Source organism: Phalangium opilio, unplaced genomic scaffold (assembly GCF_054372755.1).
Source record: "Phalangium opilio isolate 3A_F unplaced genomic scaffold, DU_Popi_V2 ptg000019l_1, whole genome shotgun sequence".
Taxonomy (NCBI): domain Eukaryota; kingdom Metazoa; phylum Arthropoda; class Arachnida; order Opiliones; family Phalangiidae; genus Phalangium; species Phalangium opilio.
The window spans coordinates 4,241,859-4,258,559 of record NW_028324152.1 but is presented as its reverse complement, the minus strand read 5'-3'; the positions used below and the strand labels follow the sequence as shown (position 1 = coordinate 4,258,559).

Sequence of the window (16,701 nt, the reverse complement as noted above, 5' to 3'; positions counted from 1 at the left end):
TTCCTTCTGAGATCTTACAACACCGCTCCCGGGTGGCCCGAACCACCAACCTTTCGGTTAACAGCCGAACGCACTAAGCATTGCGCCACGGAAGCTTAGAATTTAAAACGTTGTCAGGTATTGTGGAAAAACTTTGACTTTTTACGTTACATTTGATATCTCACAACACCGCTCCCGGGTGGGCTCGAACGACCAACCTTTCGGTTAACAGCCGAACGCGCTAACCATTGAGCCACGGAAGCTCCGAAATTAAATGGTTGTCAGGTATTGTGGGAAAACTTTGACTTTTTACGTCACATCTGAGGCCTCACAACACCGCTCCCGGGTGGGCTCGAACCACCGACCTTTCGGTTGACAGCCGAACGCACTAAGCATTGTGCCATGGAAGCTTAGAATTTAAAATGTTGTCAGGTATTGTAGAAAAACTTTGGCTTTTTACGTTCCTTCTGAGATCTCACAACACCGCTCCCGGATGGGCCCGAACCACCAACCTTTCGGTTAACAGATGAACGCGATAACCGTTGCGCAACGGAAGCCCAAAAATTATATCGTCGTCAGGTATTGTGGAAAAACTTTGACTTTTTACGTCACATCTGAGACCTCACAACACCGCTCCCGGGTGGGCTCGAACCACCAACCTTTCGGTTAACAGCCGAACGCACTAAGCATTGCGCCACGGAAGCTTAGAATTTAAAATGTTGTCAGGTATTGTGGAAAAACTTTGACTTTTTACGTTACATTTGATATCTCACAACACCGCTCCCGGGTGGGCTCGAACGACCAACCTTTCGGTTAACAGCCGAACGCGCTAACCATTGCGCCACGGAAAATTAGAATTTAAAATGTTTTCATGTATTGTGGAAAACTTATGACTTTTTACGCTACATCTGAGATCTCACAACACCGCTCCCGGGTGGGCCCGAACCACCAACCTTTCGGTTAACAGATGAACGCGATAACCGTTGCGCAATGGAAGCCCAATAATTATATCGTCGTCAGGTATTGTGGAAAAACTTTGACTTTTTACGTCACATCTGAGACCTCACAACACCGCTCCCGGATGGGCTCGAACCACCAACCTTTCAGTTAACAGCCGAACGCGCTAACCATTGAGCCACGGAAGCTCAGAAATTCAATGGTTGTCAGGTATTGTGGAAAAACTTTGTCTTTTTACGTCACATCTGAGACCTCACAACACCGCTCCCGTATGGGCTCGAACCACCAACCTTTCGGTTAACAGCCGAACGCGCTAACCATTGCGCCACGGAAGCCCGAAATTTAAATGGCCGTCAGGTATTGTGGAAAAACTTTGACTTTTTACGTCACATCTGAGACCTCACAACACCGCTCCCGTATGGGCTCGAACCACCAACCTTTCAGTTAACCGCCGAACGCGCTAACCATTGCGCCACGGAAGCCCAAAAATTAAATGGCCGTCAGGTACTGTGGAAAAACTTTGACTTTTTACGTCACATATGAGACTCCACAACACCGCTCCGGTATGGGCTCGAACCACCAACCTTTCGGTTAACAGCCGAATGCGCTAACCATTGCGCCACGGAAGCCCAAAAAATAAATGTTCGTCAGGTATTGTGGGAAAACTTTGACTTTTTGCGTCACATCTGAGGCCTCATAACACCGCTCCCGGGTGGTCTCGAACCACCGACCTTTCGGTTAACAGCCGAACGCACTAAGCATTGCGCCATGGAAGCTTAGAATTTAAAATGTTGTCAGGTATTGTGGAAAAACTTTGGCTTTTTACGTTCCTTCTGAGATCTCACAACACCGCTCCCGGGTGGCCCGAACCACCAACCTTTCGGTTAACAGATGAACGCGATAACCGTTGCGCAACGGAAGCCCAAAAATTATATCGTCGTCAGGTATTGTGGAAAAACTTTGACTTTTTACGTCACATCTGAGACCTCACAACACCGCTCCCGGATGGGCTCGAACCACCAACCTTTCAGTTAACAGCCGAACGCGCTAACCATTGAGCCACGGAAAATTAGAATTTAAAATGTTGTCATGTATTGTGGAAAACTTATGACTTTTTACGTCACATCTGAGACCTCACAACACCGCTCCCGTATGGGCTCGAACCACCAACCTTTCGGTTAACAGCCGAACGCGCTAACCATTGCGCCACGGAAGCCCAAAAATTAAATGGCCGTCAGGTATTGTGGAAAAACTTTGACTTTTTACGTCACATATGAGACTCCACAACACCGCTCCGGGATGGGCTCGAACCACCAACCTTTCGGTTAACAGCCGAACGCGCTAAACATTGCGCCACGGAAGCCCAAAAATTAAATGGCCGTCAGGTATTGTGGAAAAACTTATGACTTTTTACGCTACATCTGAGATCTCACAACACCGCTCCCGGGTGGGCCCGAACCACCAACCTTTCGGTTAACAGATGAACGCGATAACCGTTGCGCAACGGAAGCCCAATAATTATATCGTCGTCAGGTATTGTGGAAAAACTTTGACTTTTTACGTCACATCTGAGACCTCACAACACCGCTCCCGGATGGGCTCGAACCACCAACCTTTCAGTTAACAGCCGAACGCGCTAACCATTGCGCCACGGAAGCTCAGAAATTAAATGGCCGTCAGGTATTGTGGAAAAACTTTGACTTTTTACGTCACATCTGAGGCCTCACAACACCGCTCCCGGGTGGGCTCGAACCACCGACCTTTCGGTTAACAGCCGAACGCACTAAGCATTGCGCCATGGAAGCTTAGAAATTAAAATGTTGTCAGGTATTGTGGAAAACTTTGGCTTTTTACGTTCCTTCTGAGATCTCACAACACCGCTCCCGGGTGGCCCGAACCACCAACCTTTCGGTTAACAGATGAACGCGATAACCGTTGCGCAACGGAAGCCCAAAAATTATATCGTCGTCAGGTATTGTGGAAAAACTTTGACCTTTTACGTCACATCTGAGACCTCACAACACCGCTCCCGGATGGGCTCGAACCTCCAACCTTTCAGTTAACAGCCGAACGCGCTAACCATTGAGCCACGGAAGCTCAGAAATTCAATGTTTGTCAGGTATTGTGGAAAAACTTTGACTTTTTGCGTCACATCTGAGACCTCACAACACCGCTCCCGGATGGGCTCGAACCACCAACCTTTCGGTTAACAGCCGAACGCACTAAGCATTGCGCCACGGAAGCTTAGAATTTAAAACGTTGTCAGGTATTGTGGAAAAACTTTGACTTTTTACGTTACATTTGATATCTCACAACACCGCTCTCGGGTGGGCTCGAACGACCAACCTTTCGGTTAACAGCCGAACGCGCTAACCATTGAGCCACGGAAGCTCCGAAATTAAATGGTTGTCAGGTATTGTGGGAAAACTTTGACTTTTTACGTCACATCTGAGGCCTCACAACACCGCTCCCGGGTGGGCTCGAACCACCGACCTTTCGGTTGACAGCCGAACGCACTAAGCATTGTGCCATGGAAGCTTAGAATTTAAAATGTTGTCAGGTATTGTAGAAAAACTTTGGCTTTTTACGTTCCTTCTGAGATCTCACAACACCGCTCCCGGGTGGGCCCGAACCACCAACCTTTCGGTTAACAGATGAACGCGATAACCGTTGCGCAACGGAAGCCCAAAAATTATATCGTCGTCAGGTATTGTGGAAAAACTTTGACTTTTTACGTCACATCTGAGACCTCACAACACCGCTCCCGGAGGGGCTCGAACCACCAACCTTTCAGTTAACAGCCGAACGCGCTAACCATTGAGCCACGGAAGCTCAGAAATTAAATGGTTGTCAGGTATTGTGGAAAAACTTTGTCTTTTTACATCACATCTGAGACCTCACAACACCGCTCCCGTATGGGCTCGAACCACCAACCTTTCGGTTAACAGCCGAACGCGCTAACCATTGCGCCACGGAAGCCCAAAAATTAAATGGCCGTCAGATATTGTGGAAAAACTTTGACTTTTTACGTCACATATGAGACTCCACAACACCGCTCCCGGGTGGGCTCGAACGACCAACCTTTCGGTTAACAGCCGAACGCGCTAACCATTGAGCCACGGAAGCTCAGAAATTAAATGGTTGTCAGGTATTGTGGAAAAACTTTGACTTTTTACGTCACATCTGAGACCTCACAACACCGCTCCCGGATGGGCTCGAACCACCAACCATTCGGTTAACAGCCGAACGCACTAAGCATTGCGCCATGGAAGCTTAGAATTTAAAATGTTGTCAGGTATTGTGGAAAACTTTGGCTTTTTACGTTCCTTCTGAGATCTCACAACACCGCTCCCGGGTGGCCCGAACCACCAACCTTTCGGTTAACAGATGAACGCGATAACCGTTGCGCAACGGAAGCCCAAAAATTATATCGTCGTCAGGTATTGTGGAAAAACTTTGACCTTTTACGTCACATCTGAGACCTCACAACACCGGTCCCGGATGGGCTCGAACCTCCAACCTTTCAGTTAACAGCCGAACGCGCTAACCATTGAGCCACGGAAGCTCAGAAATTCAATGTTTGTCAGGTATTGTGGAAAAACTTTGACTTTTTGCGTCACATCTGAGACCTCACAACACCGCTCCCGGATGGGCTCGAACCACCAACCTTTCGATTAACAGCCGAACGCACTAAGCATTGCGCCACGGAAGCTTAGAATTTAAAACGTTGTCAGGTATTGTGGAAAAACTTTGACTTTTTACGTTACATTTGATATCTCACAACACCGCTCCCGGGTGGGCTCGAACCACCGACCTTTCGGTTAACAGCCGAACGCACTAAGCATTGTGCCATGGAAGCTTAGAATTTAAAATGTTGTCAGGTATTGTAGAAAAACTTTGGCTTTTTACGTTCCTTCTGAGATCTCACAACACCGCTCCCGGGTGGGCCCGAACCACCAACCTTTCGGTTAACAGATGAACGCGATAACCGTTGCGCAACGGAAGCCCAAAAATTATATCGTCGTCAGGTATTGTGGAAAAACTTTGACTTTTTACGTCACATCTGAGACCTCACAACACCGCTCCCGGATGGGCTCGAACCACTAACCTTTCAGTTAACAGCCGAAGGCGCTAACCATTGAGCCACGGAAGCTCAGAAATTAAATGGTTGTCAGGTATTGTGGAAAAACTTTGTCTTTTTACGTCACATCTGAGACCTCACAACACCGCTCCCGTATGGGCTCGAACCACCAACCTTTCGGTTAACAGCCGAACGCGCTAACCATTGCGCCATGGAAGCCCAAAAATTAAATGGCCGTCAGGTATTGTGGAAAAACTTTGACTTTTTACGTCACATCTGAGGCCTCACAACACCGCTCCCGGGTGGGCTCGAACCACCGACCTTTCGGTTAACAGCCGAACGCACTAAGCATTGCGCCATGGAAGCTTAGAAATTAAAATGTTGTCAGGTATTGTGGAAAACTTTGGCTTTTTACGTTCCTTCTGAGATCTCACAACACCGCTCCCGGGTGGCCCGAACCACCAACCTTTCGGTTAACAGATGAACGCGATAACCGTTGCGCAACGGAAGCCCAAAAATTATATCGTCGTCAGGTATTGTGGAAAAACTTTGACCTTTTACGTCACATCTGAGACCTCACAACACCGCTCCCGGATGGGCTCGAACCTCCAACCTTTCAGTTAACAGCCGAACGCGCTAACCATTGAGCCACGGAAGCTCAGAAATTCAATGTTTGTCAGGTATTGTGGAAAAACTTTGACTTTTTGCGTCACATCTGAGACCTCACAACACCGCTCCCGGATGGGCTCGAACCACCAACCTTTCGGTTAACAGCCGAACGCACTAAGCATTGCGCCACGGAAGCTTAGAATTTAAAACGTTGTCAGGTATTGTGGAAAAACTTTGACTTTTTACGTTACATTTGATATCTCAAAACACCGCTCTCGGGTGGGCTCGAACGACCAACCTTTCGGTTAACAGCCGAACGCGCTAACCATTGAGCCACGGAAGCTCCGAAATTAAATGGTTGTCAGGTATTGTGGGAAAACTTTGACTTTTTACGTCACATCTGAGGCCTCACAACACCGCTCCTGGGTGGGCTCGAACCACCGACCTTTCGGTTGACAGCCGAACGCACTAAGCATCGTGCCATGGAAGCTTAGAATTTAAAATGTTGTCAGGTATTGTAGAAAAACTTTGGCTTTTTACGTTCCTTCTGAGATCTCACAACACCGCTCCCGGGTGGGCCCGAACCACCAACCTTTCGGTTAACAGATGAACGCGATAACCGTTGCGCAACGGAAGCCCAAAAATTATATCGTCGTCAGGTATTGTGGAAAAACTTTGACTTTTTACGTCACATCTGAGACCTCACAACACCGCTCCCGGATGGGCTCGGACCACCAACCTTTCAGTTATCAGCCGAACGCGCTAACCATTGAGCCACGGAAGCTCAGAAATTCAATGGTTGTCAGGTATTGTTGAAAAACTTTGTCTTTTTACGTCACATCTGAGACCTCACAACACCGCTCCCGTATGGGCTCGAACCACCAACTTTTCGGTTAACAGCCGAACGCGCTAACCATTGCGCCACGGAAGCCCAAAAATTAAATGGCCGTCAGGTATTGTGGAAAAACTTTGACTTTTTACGTCACATCTGAGGCCTCACAACACCGCTCCCGGGTGGGCTCGAACCACCGACCTTTCGGTTAACAGCCGAACGCACTAACCATTGCGCCATGGAAGCTTAGAATTTAAAATGTTGTCAGGTATTGTGGAAAACTTTTGCTTTTTACGTTCCTTCTGAGATCTCACAACACCGCTCCCGGGTGGCCCGAACCACCAACCTTTCGGTTAACAGATGAACGCGATAACCGTTGCGCAACGGAAGCCCAAAAATTATATCGTCGTCAGGTATTGTGGAAAAACTTTGACCTTTTACGTCACATCTGAGACCTCACAACACCGCTCCCGGATGGGCTCGAACCTCCAACCTTTCAGTTAACAGCCGAACGCGCTAACCATTGAGCCACGGAAGCTCAGAAATTCAATGTTTGTCAGGTATTGTGGAAAAACTTTGACTTTTTGCGTCACATCTGAGACCTCACAACACCGCTCCCGGATGGGCTCGAACCACCAACCTTTCGGTTAACAGCCGAACGCACTAAGCATTGCGCCACGGAAGCTTAGAATTTAAAACGTTGTCAGGTATTGTGTAAAAACTATGACTTTTTACGTTACATTTGATATCTCACAACACCGCTCCCGGGTGGGCTCGAACCACCGACCTTTCGGTTAACAGCCGAACGCACTAAGCATTGTGCCATGGAAGCTTAGAATTTAAAATGTTGTCAGGTATTGTAGAAAAACTTTGGCTTTTTACGTTCCTTCTGAGATCTCACAACACCGCTCCCGGGTGGGCCCGAACCACCAACCTTTCGGTTAACAGATGAACGCGATAACCGTTGCGCAACGGAAGCCCAAAAATTATATCGTCGTCAGGTATTGTGGAAAAACTTTGACTTTTTACGTCACATCTGAGACCTCACAACACCGCTCCCGGATGGGCTCGAACCACCAACCTTTCAGTTAACAGCCGAACGCGCTAACCATTGAGCCACGGAAGCTCAGAAATTAAATGGTTGTCAGGTATTGTGGAAAAACTTTGTCTTTTTACGTCACATCTGAGACCTCACAACACCGCTCCCGTATGGGCTCGAACCACCAACCTTTCGGTTAACAGCCGAACGCGCTAACCATTGCGCCACGGAAGCTCAGAAATTCAATGTTTGTCAGGTATTGTGGAAAAACTTTGACTTTTTGCGTCACATCTGAGACCTCACAACACCGCTCCCGGATGGGCTCGAACCACCAACCTTTCGGTTAACAGACGAACGCACTAAGCATTGCGCCACGGAAGCTTAGAATTTAAAACGTTGTCAGGTATTGTGGAAAAACTTTGACTTTTTACGTTACATTTGATATCTCACAACACCGCTCCCGGGTGGGCTCGAACCACCGACCTTTCGGTTAACAGCCGAACGCACTAAGCATTTGCCATGGAAGCTTAGAATTTAAAATGTTGTCAGGTATTGTAGAAAAACTTTGGCTTTTTACGTTCCTTCTGAGATCTCACAACACCGCTCCCGGGTGGGCCCGAACCACCAACCTTTCGGTTAACAGATGAACGCGATAACCGTTGCGCAACGGAAGCCCAAAAATTATATCGTCGTCAGGTATTGTGGAAAAACTTTGACTTTTTACGTCACATCTGAGACCTCACAACACCGCTCCCGGATGGGCTCGAACCACCAACCTTTCAGTTAACAGCCGAACGCGCTAACCATTGAGCCACGGAAGCTCAGAAATTAAATGGTTGTCAGGTATTGTGGAAAAACTTTGTCTTTTTACGTCACATCTGAGACCTCACAACACCGCTCCCGTATGGGCTCGAACCACCAACCTTTCGGTTAACAGCCGAACGCGCTAACCATTGCGCCACGGAAGCCCAAAAATTAAATGGCCGTCAGATATTGTGGAAAAACTTTGACTTTTTACGTCACATATGAGACTCCACAACACCGCTCCCGGGTGGGCTCGAACGACCAGCCTTTCGGTTAACAGCCGAACGCGCTAACCATTGAGCCACGGAAGCTCAGAAATTCAATGGTTGTCAGGTATTATGGAAAAACTTTGTCTTTTTACGTCACATCTGAGACCTCACAACACCGCTCCCGTATGGGCTCGAACCACCAACCTTTCGGTTAACAGCCGAACGCGCTAACCATTGCGCCACGGAAGCCCAAAAATAAAATGGCCGTCAGGTATTGTGGAAAAACTTTGACTTTTTACGTCACATCTGAGGCCTCACAACACCGCTCCCGGGTGGGCTCGAACCACCGACCTTTCGGTTAACAGCCGAACGCACTAAGCATTGCGCCACGGAAGCTTAGAATTTAAAACGTTGTCAGGTATTGTGGAAAAACTTTGACTTTTTACGTTACATTTGATATCTCACAACACCGCTCCCGGGTGGGCTCGAACCACCGACCTTTCGGTTAACAGCCGAACGCACTAAGCATTGCGCCACGGAAAATTAGGATTTAAAATGTTTTCATGTATTGTGGAAAACTTATGACTTTTTACGCTACATCTGAGATCTCACAACACCGCTCCCGGGTGGGCCCGAACCACCAAGCTTTCGGTTAACAGATGAACGCGATAACCGTTGCGCAACGGAAGCCCAATAGTTATATCGTCGTCAGGTATTGTGGAAAAACTTTGACTTTTTACGTCACATCTGAGACCTCACAACACCGCTCCCGGATGGGCTCGAACCACCAACCTTTAAGTTAACAGCCGAACGCGCTAACCATTGAGCCACGGAAGCTCAGAAATTCAATGGATGTCAGGTATTGTGGAAAAACTTTGTCTTTTTACGTCACATCTGAGACCTCACAACACCGCTCCCGTATGGGCTCGAACCACCAACCTTTCGGTTAACAGCCGAACGCGCTAACCATTGCGCCACGGAAGCCCAAAAATTAAATGGCCGTCAGGTATTGTGGAAAAACTTTGACTTTTTTCGTCACATCTGAGACCTCACAACACCGCTCCCGGATGGGCTCGAACCACCAACCTTTCAGTTAACAGCCGAACGCGCTAACCATTGAGCCACGGAAGCTCAGAAATTCAATGGTTGTCAGGTATTGTGGAAAAACCTTGTCTTTTTACGTCACATCTGAGACCTCACAACACCGCTCCCGTATGGGCTCGAACCACCAACCTTTCGGTTAACAGCCGAACGCGCTAACCATTGCGCCACGGAAGCCCAAAAATTAAATGGCCGTCAGGTATTGTGGAAAAACTTTGACTTTTTACGTCACATCTGAGGCCTCACAACACCGCTCCCGGGTGGGCTCGAACCACCGACCTTTCGGTTAACAGCCGAACGCACTAAGCATTGCGCCACGGAAAATTAGGATTTAAAATGTTTTCATGTATTGTGGAAAACTTATGACTTTTTACGCTACATCTGAGATCTCACAACACCGCTCCCGGGTGGGCCCGAACCACCAACCTTTCGGTTAACAGATGAACGCGATAACCGTTGCGCAACGGAAGCCCAATAATTATATCGTCGTCAGGTATTGTGGAAAAACTTTGACTTTTTACGTCACATCTGAGACCTCACAACACCGCTCCCGGATGGGCTCGAACCACCAACCTTTCAGTTAACAGCCGAACGCGCTAACCATTGAGCCACGGAAGCTCAGAAATTCAATGGTTGTCAGGTATTGTGGAAAAACTTTGTCTTTTTACGTCACATCTGAGACCTCACAACACCGCTCCCGTATGGGCTCGAACCACCAACCTTTCAGTTAACAGCCGAACGCGCTAACCATTGCGCCACGGAAGCCCAAAAATTAAATGTTAGTCAGGTATTGTGGAAAAACTCTGACTTTTTACGTCACATCAGAGACCTCACAACACCGCTCCCGGGTATGCTCGAACCACCAATCTATTGGTTAACAGCCGAACGCCCTAACCATTGAGCCATGGAAACTCAGAAATTAAAGGTTTTTCAGGTATTGTGGAAAAGTGATGACATTTCACGCTACATCTGAGACCCTACAACACCAATCCCGGGTGGGCTCTAACCAACAACCTTTCGGTTAACAGCTGAACGCGCTAACCATTGCGCCACGGAAGCCCAAAAATTAAATGGTCGACAGGTATTGTGGAAAAACTTTGCCTTTTTACGTTACATTTGAGATCCCAAAACACCGCTCCCGGGTGGGCTCGAACCACCAACCTGTTGGATTACAGCCGAACGCGCTAACCATTGAGCCACGGAAACTCGGAAATGAAATGTTTTTCAGGTATTGTGGAAAAGTTATGACTTTTCACGCTACATCTGAGACCCCACAACACCTCTCCCGGGTGGGCTCGAACCACCAACCTATTGGTTAACAGCCGAACGCACTAAGCATTGCGCCATGGAAGCTTAGAATTTAAAATGTTGTCAGGTATTGTGGAAAACTTTGGCTTTTTACGTTCCTTCTGAGATCTCACAACACCGCTCCCGGGTGGCCCGAACCACCAACCTTTCGGTTAACAGATGAACGCGATAACCGTTGCGCAACGGAAGCCCAAAAATTATATCGTCGTCAGGTATTGTGGAGAAACTTGAACCTTTTACGTCACATCTGACACCTCACAACACCGCTCCCGGATGGGCTCGAACCTCCAACCTTTCAGTTAACAGCCGAACGCGCTAACCCTTGAGCCACGGAAGCTCAGAAATTCAATGTTTGTCAGGTATTGTGGAAAAACTTTGACTTTTTGCGTCACATCTGAGACCTCACAACACCGCTCCCGGATGGGTTCGAACCACCAACCTTTCGGTTAACAGCCGAACGCACTAAGCATTGCGCCACGGAAGCTTAGAATTTAAAACGTTGTCAGGTATTGTGGAAAAACTTTGACTTTTTACGTCACATCTGAGGCCTCACAACACCGCTCCCGGGTGGGCTCGAACCACCGACCTTTCGGTTGACAGCCGAACGCACTAAGCATTGTGCCATGGAAGCTTAGAATTTAAAATGTTGTCAGGTATTGTAGAAAAACTTTGGCTTTTTACGTTCCTTCTGAGATCTCACAACACCGCTCCCGGGTGGGCCCGAACCACCAACCTTTCGGTTAACAGATGAACGCGATAACCGTTGCGCAACGGAAGCCCAAAAAATATATCGTCGTCAGGTATTGTGGAAAAACTTCGACTTTTTACGTCACATCTGAGACCTCACAACACCGCTCCCGGATGGGCTCGAACCACCAACCTTTCAGTTAACAGCCGAACGCGCTAACCATTGAGCCACGGAAGCTCAGAAATTCAATGGTTGTCAGGTATTGTGGAAAAACTTTGTCTTTTTACGTCACATCTGAGACCTCACAACACCGCTCCCGTATGGGCTCGAACCACCAACCTTTCGGTTAACAGCCGAACGCGCTAACCATTGCGCCACGGAAGCCCAAAAATTAAATGGCCGTCAGGTATTGTGGAAAAACTTTGACTTTTTACGTCACATCTAAGACCTCACAACACCGCTCCCGGATGGGCTCGAACCACCAACCTTTCGGTTAACAGATGAACGCACTAAGCATTGCGCCACTGAAGCTTAGAATTTAAAACGTTGTCAGGTATTGTGGAAGAACTTTGACTTTTTACGTTACATTTGATATCTCACAACTCCGCTCCCGGGTGGGCTCGAACGACCAACCTTTCGGTTAACAGCCGAACGCGCTAACCATTGAGCCACGGAAGCTCCGAAATTAAATGGTTGTCAGGTATTGTGGGAAAACTTTGACTTTTTACGTCACATCTGAGGCCTCACAACACCGCTCCCGGGTGGGCTCGAACCACCGACCTTTCGGTTGACAGCCGAACGCACTAAGCATTGTGCCATGGAAGCTTAGAATTTAAAATGTTGTCAGGTATTGTAGAAAAACTTTGGCTTTTTACGTTCCTTCTGAGATCTCACAACACCGCTCCCGGGTGGGCCCGAACCACCAACCTTTCGGTTAACAGATGAACGCGATAACCGTTGCGCAACGGAAGCCCAAAAATTATATCGTCGTCAGGTATTGTGGAAAAACTTTGACTTTTTACGTCACATCTGAGACCTCACAACACCGCTCCCGGATGGGCTCGAACCACCAACCTTTCGGTTAACAGCCGAACGCGCTAACCATTGCGCCACGGAAGCCCAAAAATTAAATGGCCGTCAGGTATTGTGGAAACACTTTGACTTTTTACGTCACATATGAGACTCCACAACACCGCTCCGGGATGGGCTCGAACCACCAACCTTTCGGTTAACAGCCGAACGCGCTAACCATTGCGCCACGGAAGCCCAAAAATTAAATGGCCGTCAGGTATTGTGGAAAAACTTTGACTTTTTACGTCACATCTGAGGCCTCACAACACCGCTCCCGGGTGGGCTCGAACCACCGACCTTTCGGTTAAGAGCCGAACGCACTAAGCATTGCGCCATGGAAGCTTAGAATTTAAAATGTTGTCAGGTATTGTGGAAAAACTTTGGCTTTTTACGTTCCTTTTGAGATCTCAAAACACCGCTCCCGGGTGGCCCGAACCACCAACCTTTCGGTTAACAGATGAACGCAATAACCGTTGAGCCACGGAAGTTCAGAAATTCAATGGTTGTCAGGTATTGTGGAAAAACTTTGACTTTTTACGTCACATCTGAGACCTCACAACACCGCTCCCGGATGGGCTCGAACCACCAACCTTTCGGTTAACAGCCGAACGCACTAAGCATTGCGCCACGGAAAATTAGAATTTAAAATGTTGTCATGTATTGTGGACGTATATGTGACGTAAAAAGTCAAAGTTTTTCCACAATACCTGACGGCCATTTAATTTTTGGGCTTCCGTGGCGCAATGGTTAGCGCGTTCATCTGTTAACCGAAAGGTTGGTGGTTCGGGCCCACCCGGGAGCGGTGTTGTGAGATCTCAGAAGGAACGTAAAAAGCCAAAGTTTTTCTACAATACCTGACAACATTTAAAATTCTAAGCTTCCATGGCGCAATGCTTAGTGCGTTCGGCTGTTAACCGAAAGGTCGGTGGTTCGAGCCCACCCGGGAGCGGTGTTGTGAGGCCTCAGATGTGACGTAAAAAGTCAAAGTTTTCCCACAATACCTGACGAACATTCATTTTTTGGGCTTCCGTGGCGCAATGGTTAGCACATTCGGCTGTTAACCGAAAGGTTGGCGGTTCGAGCCCATCCCGGAGCGGTGTTGTGGAGTCTCATATGTGACGTAAAAAGTCAAAGTTTTTCCACAATACCTGACAACCATTTAATTTCTGAGCTTCCGTGGCTCAATGGTTAGCGCGTTCGGCTGTTAACCGAAAGGTTGGTCGTTCGAGCCCACCGGGAGCGGTGTTGTGAAATATCAAATGTAACGTAAAAATCAAAGTTTTTCCACAATACCTGACAACATTTTAAATTCTAAGCTTCCGTGGCGCAATGCTAAGTGCGTTCGGCTGTTAACCGGAAGGTTGGTGGTTCGAGCCCACCCGGGAGCGGTGTTGTGAGGCCTCAGATGTGACGTAAAAAGTTTTCCCACAATACCTGACGAACATTTATTTTTTGGGCTTCCGTGGCGCAATGGTTAGCGCATTCGGCTGCTAACCGAAAGGTTGGTGGTTCGAGCCCATCCCGGAGCGGTGTTGTGGAGTCTCATATGTGACGTAAAAAGTCAAAATTTTTCCACAATACCTGACGAACATTTATTTTTTGGGCTTCCGTGGCGCAATGGTTAACGCATTCGGCTGTTAACCGAAAGGTTGGTGGTTCGGGACCACCCGGGAGAGGTGTTGTGGGGTCTCAGATGTGGCGTAAAATGTCATAAGTTTTCCACAATACCTGACAACATTTTAAATTTTAAGCTTCCGTGGCGCAATGCTTAGTGCGGGTCGGCTGTTAACCAAAAGGGTGGTGGTTCGAGCCCATCTGGGAGCGGTGTTGTGAGGTGTCAGCTGTAACCCAGAATATAAAAGTTTTTCCACAATATCTGACAACATTTTAAATTCTAATTTTCCGTGGCGCAATGCTTAGTGCGTTCGGCTGTTAACCGAATGGTTGGAGGTTCGAGCCCATCCGAGAGCGGTGTTGTGAGGTCTCAGATGTTGTTAAGTGTGATTAAATGACACATTGCTTTAAGAATTAATATGGTTTATTCGACTGCATAACTGGAGTCTATGACTGCGCGAGTCCGAGTGCCGGCCGCTAGCCGAGCCTTCCACGGACTCCTCTCCTAGATGACGTCATCCTTGTTAAGAGGATGGCGTCCTCTAGTGGAAGTTATTACAAGTACTAATAGGTACGAAATTCAAATGTAACATCTTTTTTTCTCCCGACAGTTTTAAATAGAAATGAATGAATAAAAACAAATACATCTCTTTTTCTCCCGACAGTTTTAAATAGAAATGAATGAATAAAAACAAATGTATTTCTTCCGACAGTTTTAAATAGAAATGAATAAAAATAAAAACAATGTAAAATGTAATTGTCTTTGTGTATCTTCTTAATTATCTGCTTTAGCTCAGTTCGTGTGCCTTATCTGTTTCAGTTCTGTTTAGGTGTTGTTTTTCTTCTTCTTTTCATCTTCCTTCTTCTTCTTCTTCACGTCTTCTCTTCGGTTCGTCTGTAGCGGATCCCTTTCGGAAACGGCCTTTGAGCTTTGGAACCGAAAGGTCGGTGGTTCGAGCCCACCCGGGAGCGGTGTTGTGAGGCCTCAGATGTGACGTAAAAAGTCAAAGTTTTCCCACAATACCTGACGAACATTTATTTTTTGGGCTTCCGTGGCGCAATGGTTAGCGCATTCGGCTGTTAACTGAAAAGGTTGGTGGTTCGAGCCCATCCGAGAGTAGTGTTGTGAGGTCTCAGATGTGACGTAAAAAGTCAAAGTTTTTCCACAATACCTGACAACCATTTAATTTCTGAGCTTCCGTGGGTCAATGGTTAGCGCGTTCGGCTGTTAACCGAAAGGTTGGTCGTTCGAGCCCACCCGGGAGCGGTGTTGTGAGATCTCAAATGTAACGTAAAAAGTCAAAGTTTTTCCACAATACCTGACAACCATTGAATTTCTGAGCTTCCGTGGCTCAATGGTTAGCGCGTTCGGCTGTTAACTGAAAGGTTGGAGGTTCGAGCACATCCGGGAGCGGTGTTGTGAGGTCTCAGATGTGACGTAAAAGGTCAAAGTTATTCCACAATACCTGACGACGATATAATTTTTGGGCTTCCGTTGCGCAACGGTTATCGCGTTCATCTGTTAACCGAAAGGTTGGTGGTTCGGGCCACCCGGGAGCGGTGTTGTGAGATCTCAGAAGGAACGTAAAAAGCCAAAGTTTTTCCACAATACCTGACAACATTTTAAATTCTAAGCTTCCATGGCGCAATGCTTAGTGCGTTCGGCTGTTAACCGAAAGGTCGGTGTTCGAGCCCACCCGGGAGCGGTGTTGTGAGGCCTCAGATGTGACGTAAAAAGTCAAAGTTTTCCCACAATACCTGACGAACATTTATTTTTTGGGCTTCCGTGGCGCAATGGTTAGCGCATTCGGCTGTTAACCGAAAGGTTGGTGGTTCGAGCCCATCCCGGAGCGGTGTTTTGGAGTCTCATATGTGACGTAAAAAGTCAAAGTTTTTCCACAATACCTGACGGCCATTTAATTTTTGGGCTTTCGTGGCGCAATGGTTAGCGCGTTCGGCTGTTAACCGAAAGGTTGGTGGTTCGAGCCCATACGGGAGCGGTGTTGTGAGGTCTCAGATGTGACGTAAAAAGTCAAAGTTTTTCCACAATACCTGACAACCATTGAATTTCTGAGCTTCCGTGGCTCAATGGTTAGCGCGTTCGGCTGTTAACTGAAAGGTTGGTGGTTCGAGCCCATCCGGGAGCGGTGTTGTGAGGTCTCAGCTGTGACGTAAAAAGTCAAAGTTTTTCCACAATACCTGACGACGATATAATTTTTGGGCTTCCGTTGCGCAACGGTTATCGCCTTCTTCTGTTAACCGAAAGGTTGGTGGTTCGGGCCCACCCGGGAGCGGTGTTGTGAGATCTCAGAAGGAACGTAAAAAGCCAAAGTTTTTCCACAATACCTGACAACCATTTAATTTCTGAGCTTCCGTGGGTCAATGGTTTTTTGATTTATTTTTATTTAT

General features: G+C 47.5%; 7 non-coding genes across 7 annotated transcripts; 1 reads left to right on the top strand and 6 right to left on the bottom strand.

Annotated features, from left to right (window-relative positions):
- Window positions 1–316: 316 nt before the first annotated feature.
- TRNAD-GUC (transfer RNA aspartic acid (anticodon GUC)) lies at window positions 317–389 on the bottom strand. The gene has a single exon. It is a non-coding gene; the product is annotated as a tRNA-Asp (tRNA).
- Window positions 390–3,401: 3,012 nt separating this feature from the next.
- TRNAD-GUC (transfer RNA aspartic acid (anticodon GUC)) lies at window positions 3,402–3,474 on the bottom strand. The gene has a single exon. It is a non-coding gene; the product is annotated as a tRNA-Asp (tRNA).
- Window positions 3,475–6,337: 2,863 nt separating this feature from the next.
- On the bottom strand, window positions 6,338–6,410 carry TRNAI-GAU (transfer RNA isoleucine (anticodon GAU)). The gene has a single exon. It is a non-coding gene; the product is annotated as a tRNA-Ile (tRNA).
- Window positions 6,411–11,477: 5,067 nt separating this feature from the next.
- TRNAD-GUC (transfer RNA aspartic acid (anticodon GUC)) lies at window positions 11,478–11,550 on the bottom strand. The gene has a single exon. It is a non-coding gene; the product is annotated as a tRNA-Asp (tRNA).
- An 809-nt stretch (window positions 11,551–12,359) lies between these two features.
- TRNAD-GUC (transfer RNA aspartic acid (anticodon GUC)) lies at window positions 12,360–12,432 on the bottom strand. The gene has a single exon. It is a non-coding gene; the product is annotated as a tRNA-Asp (tRNA).
- Window positions 12,433–12,947: 515 nt separating this feature from the next.
- Window positions 12,948–13,020, bottom strand: TRNAK-CUU (transfer RNA lysine (anticodon CUU)). The gene has a single exon. It is a non-coding gene; the product is annotated as a tRNA-Lys (tRNA).
- A 1,114-nt stretch (window positions 13,021–14,134) lies between these two features.
- On the top strand, window positions 14,135–14,207 carry TRNAS-GCU (transfer RNA serine (anticodon GCU)). The gene has a single exon. It is a non-coding gene; the product is annotated as a tRNA-Ser (tRNA).
- Window positions 14,208–16,701: the final 2,494 nt, after the last annotated feature.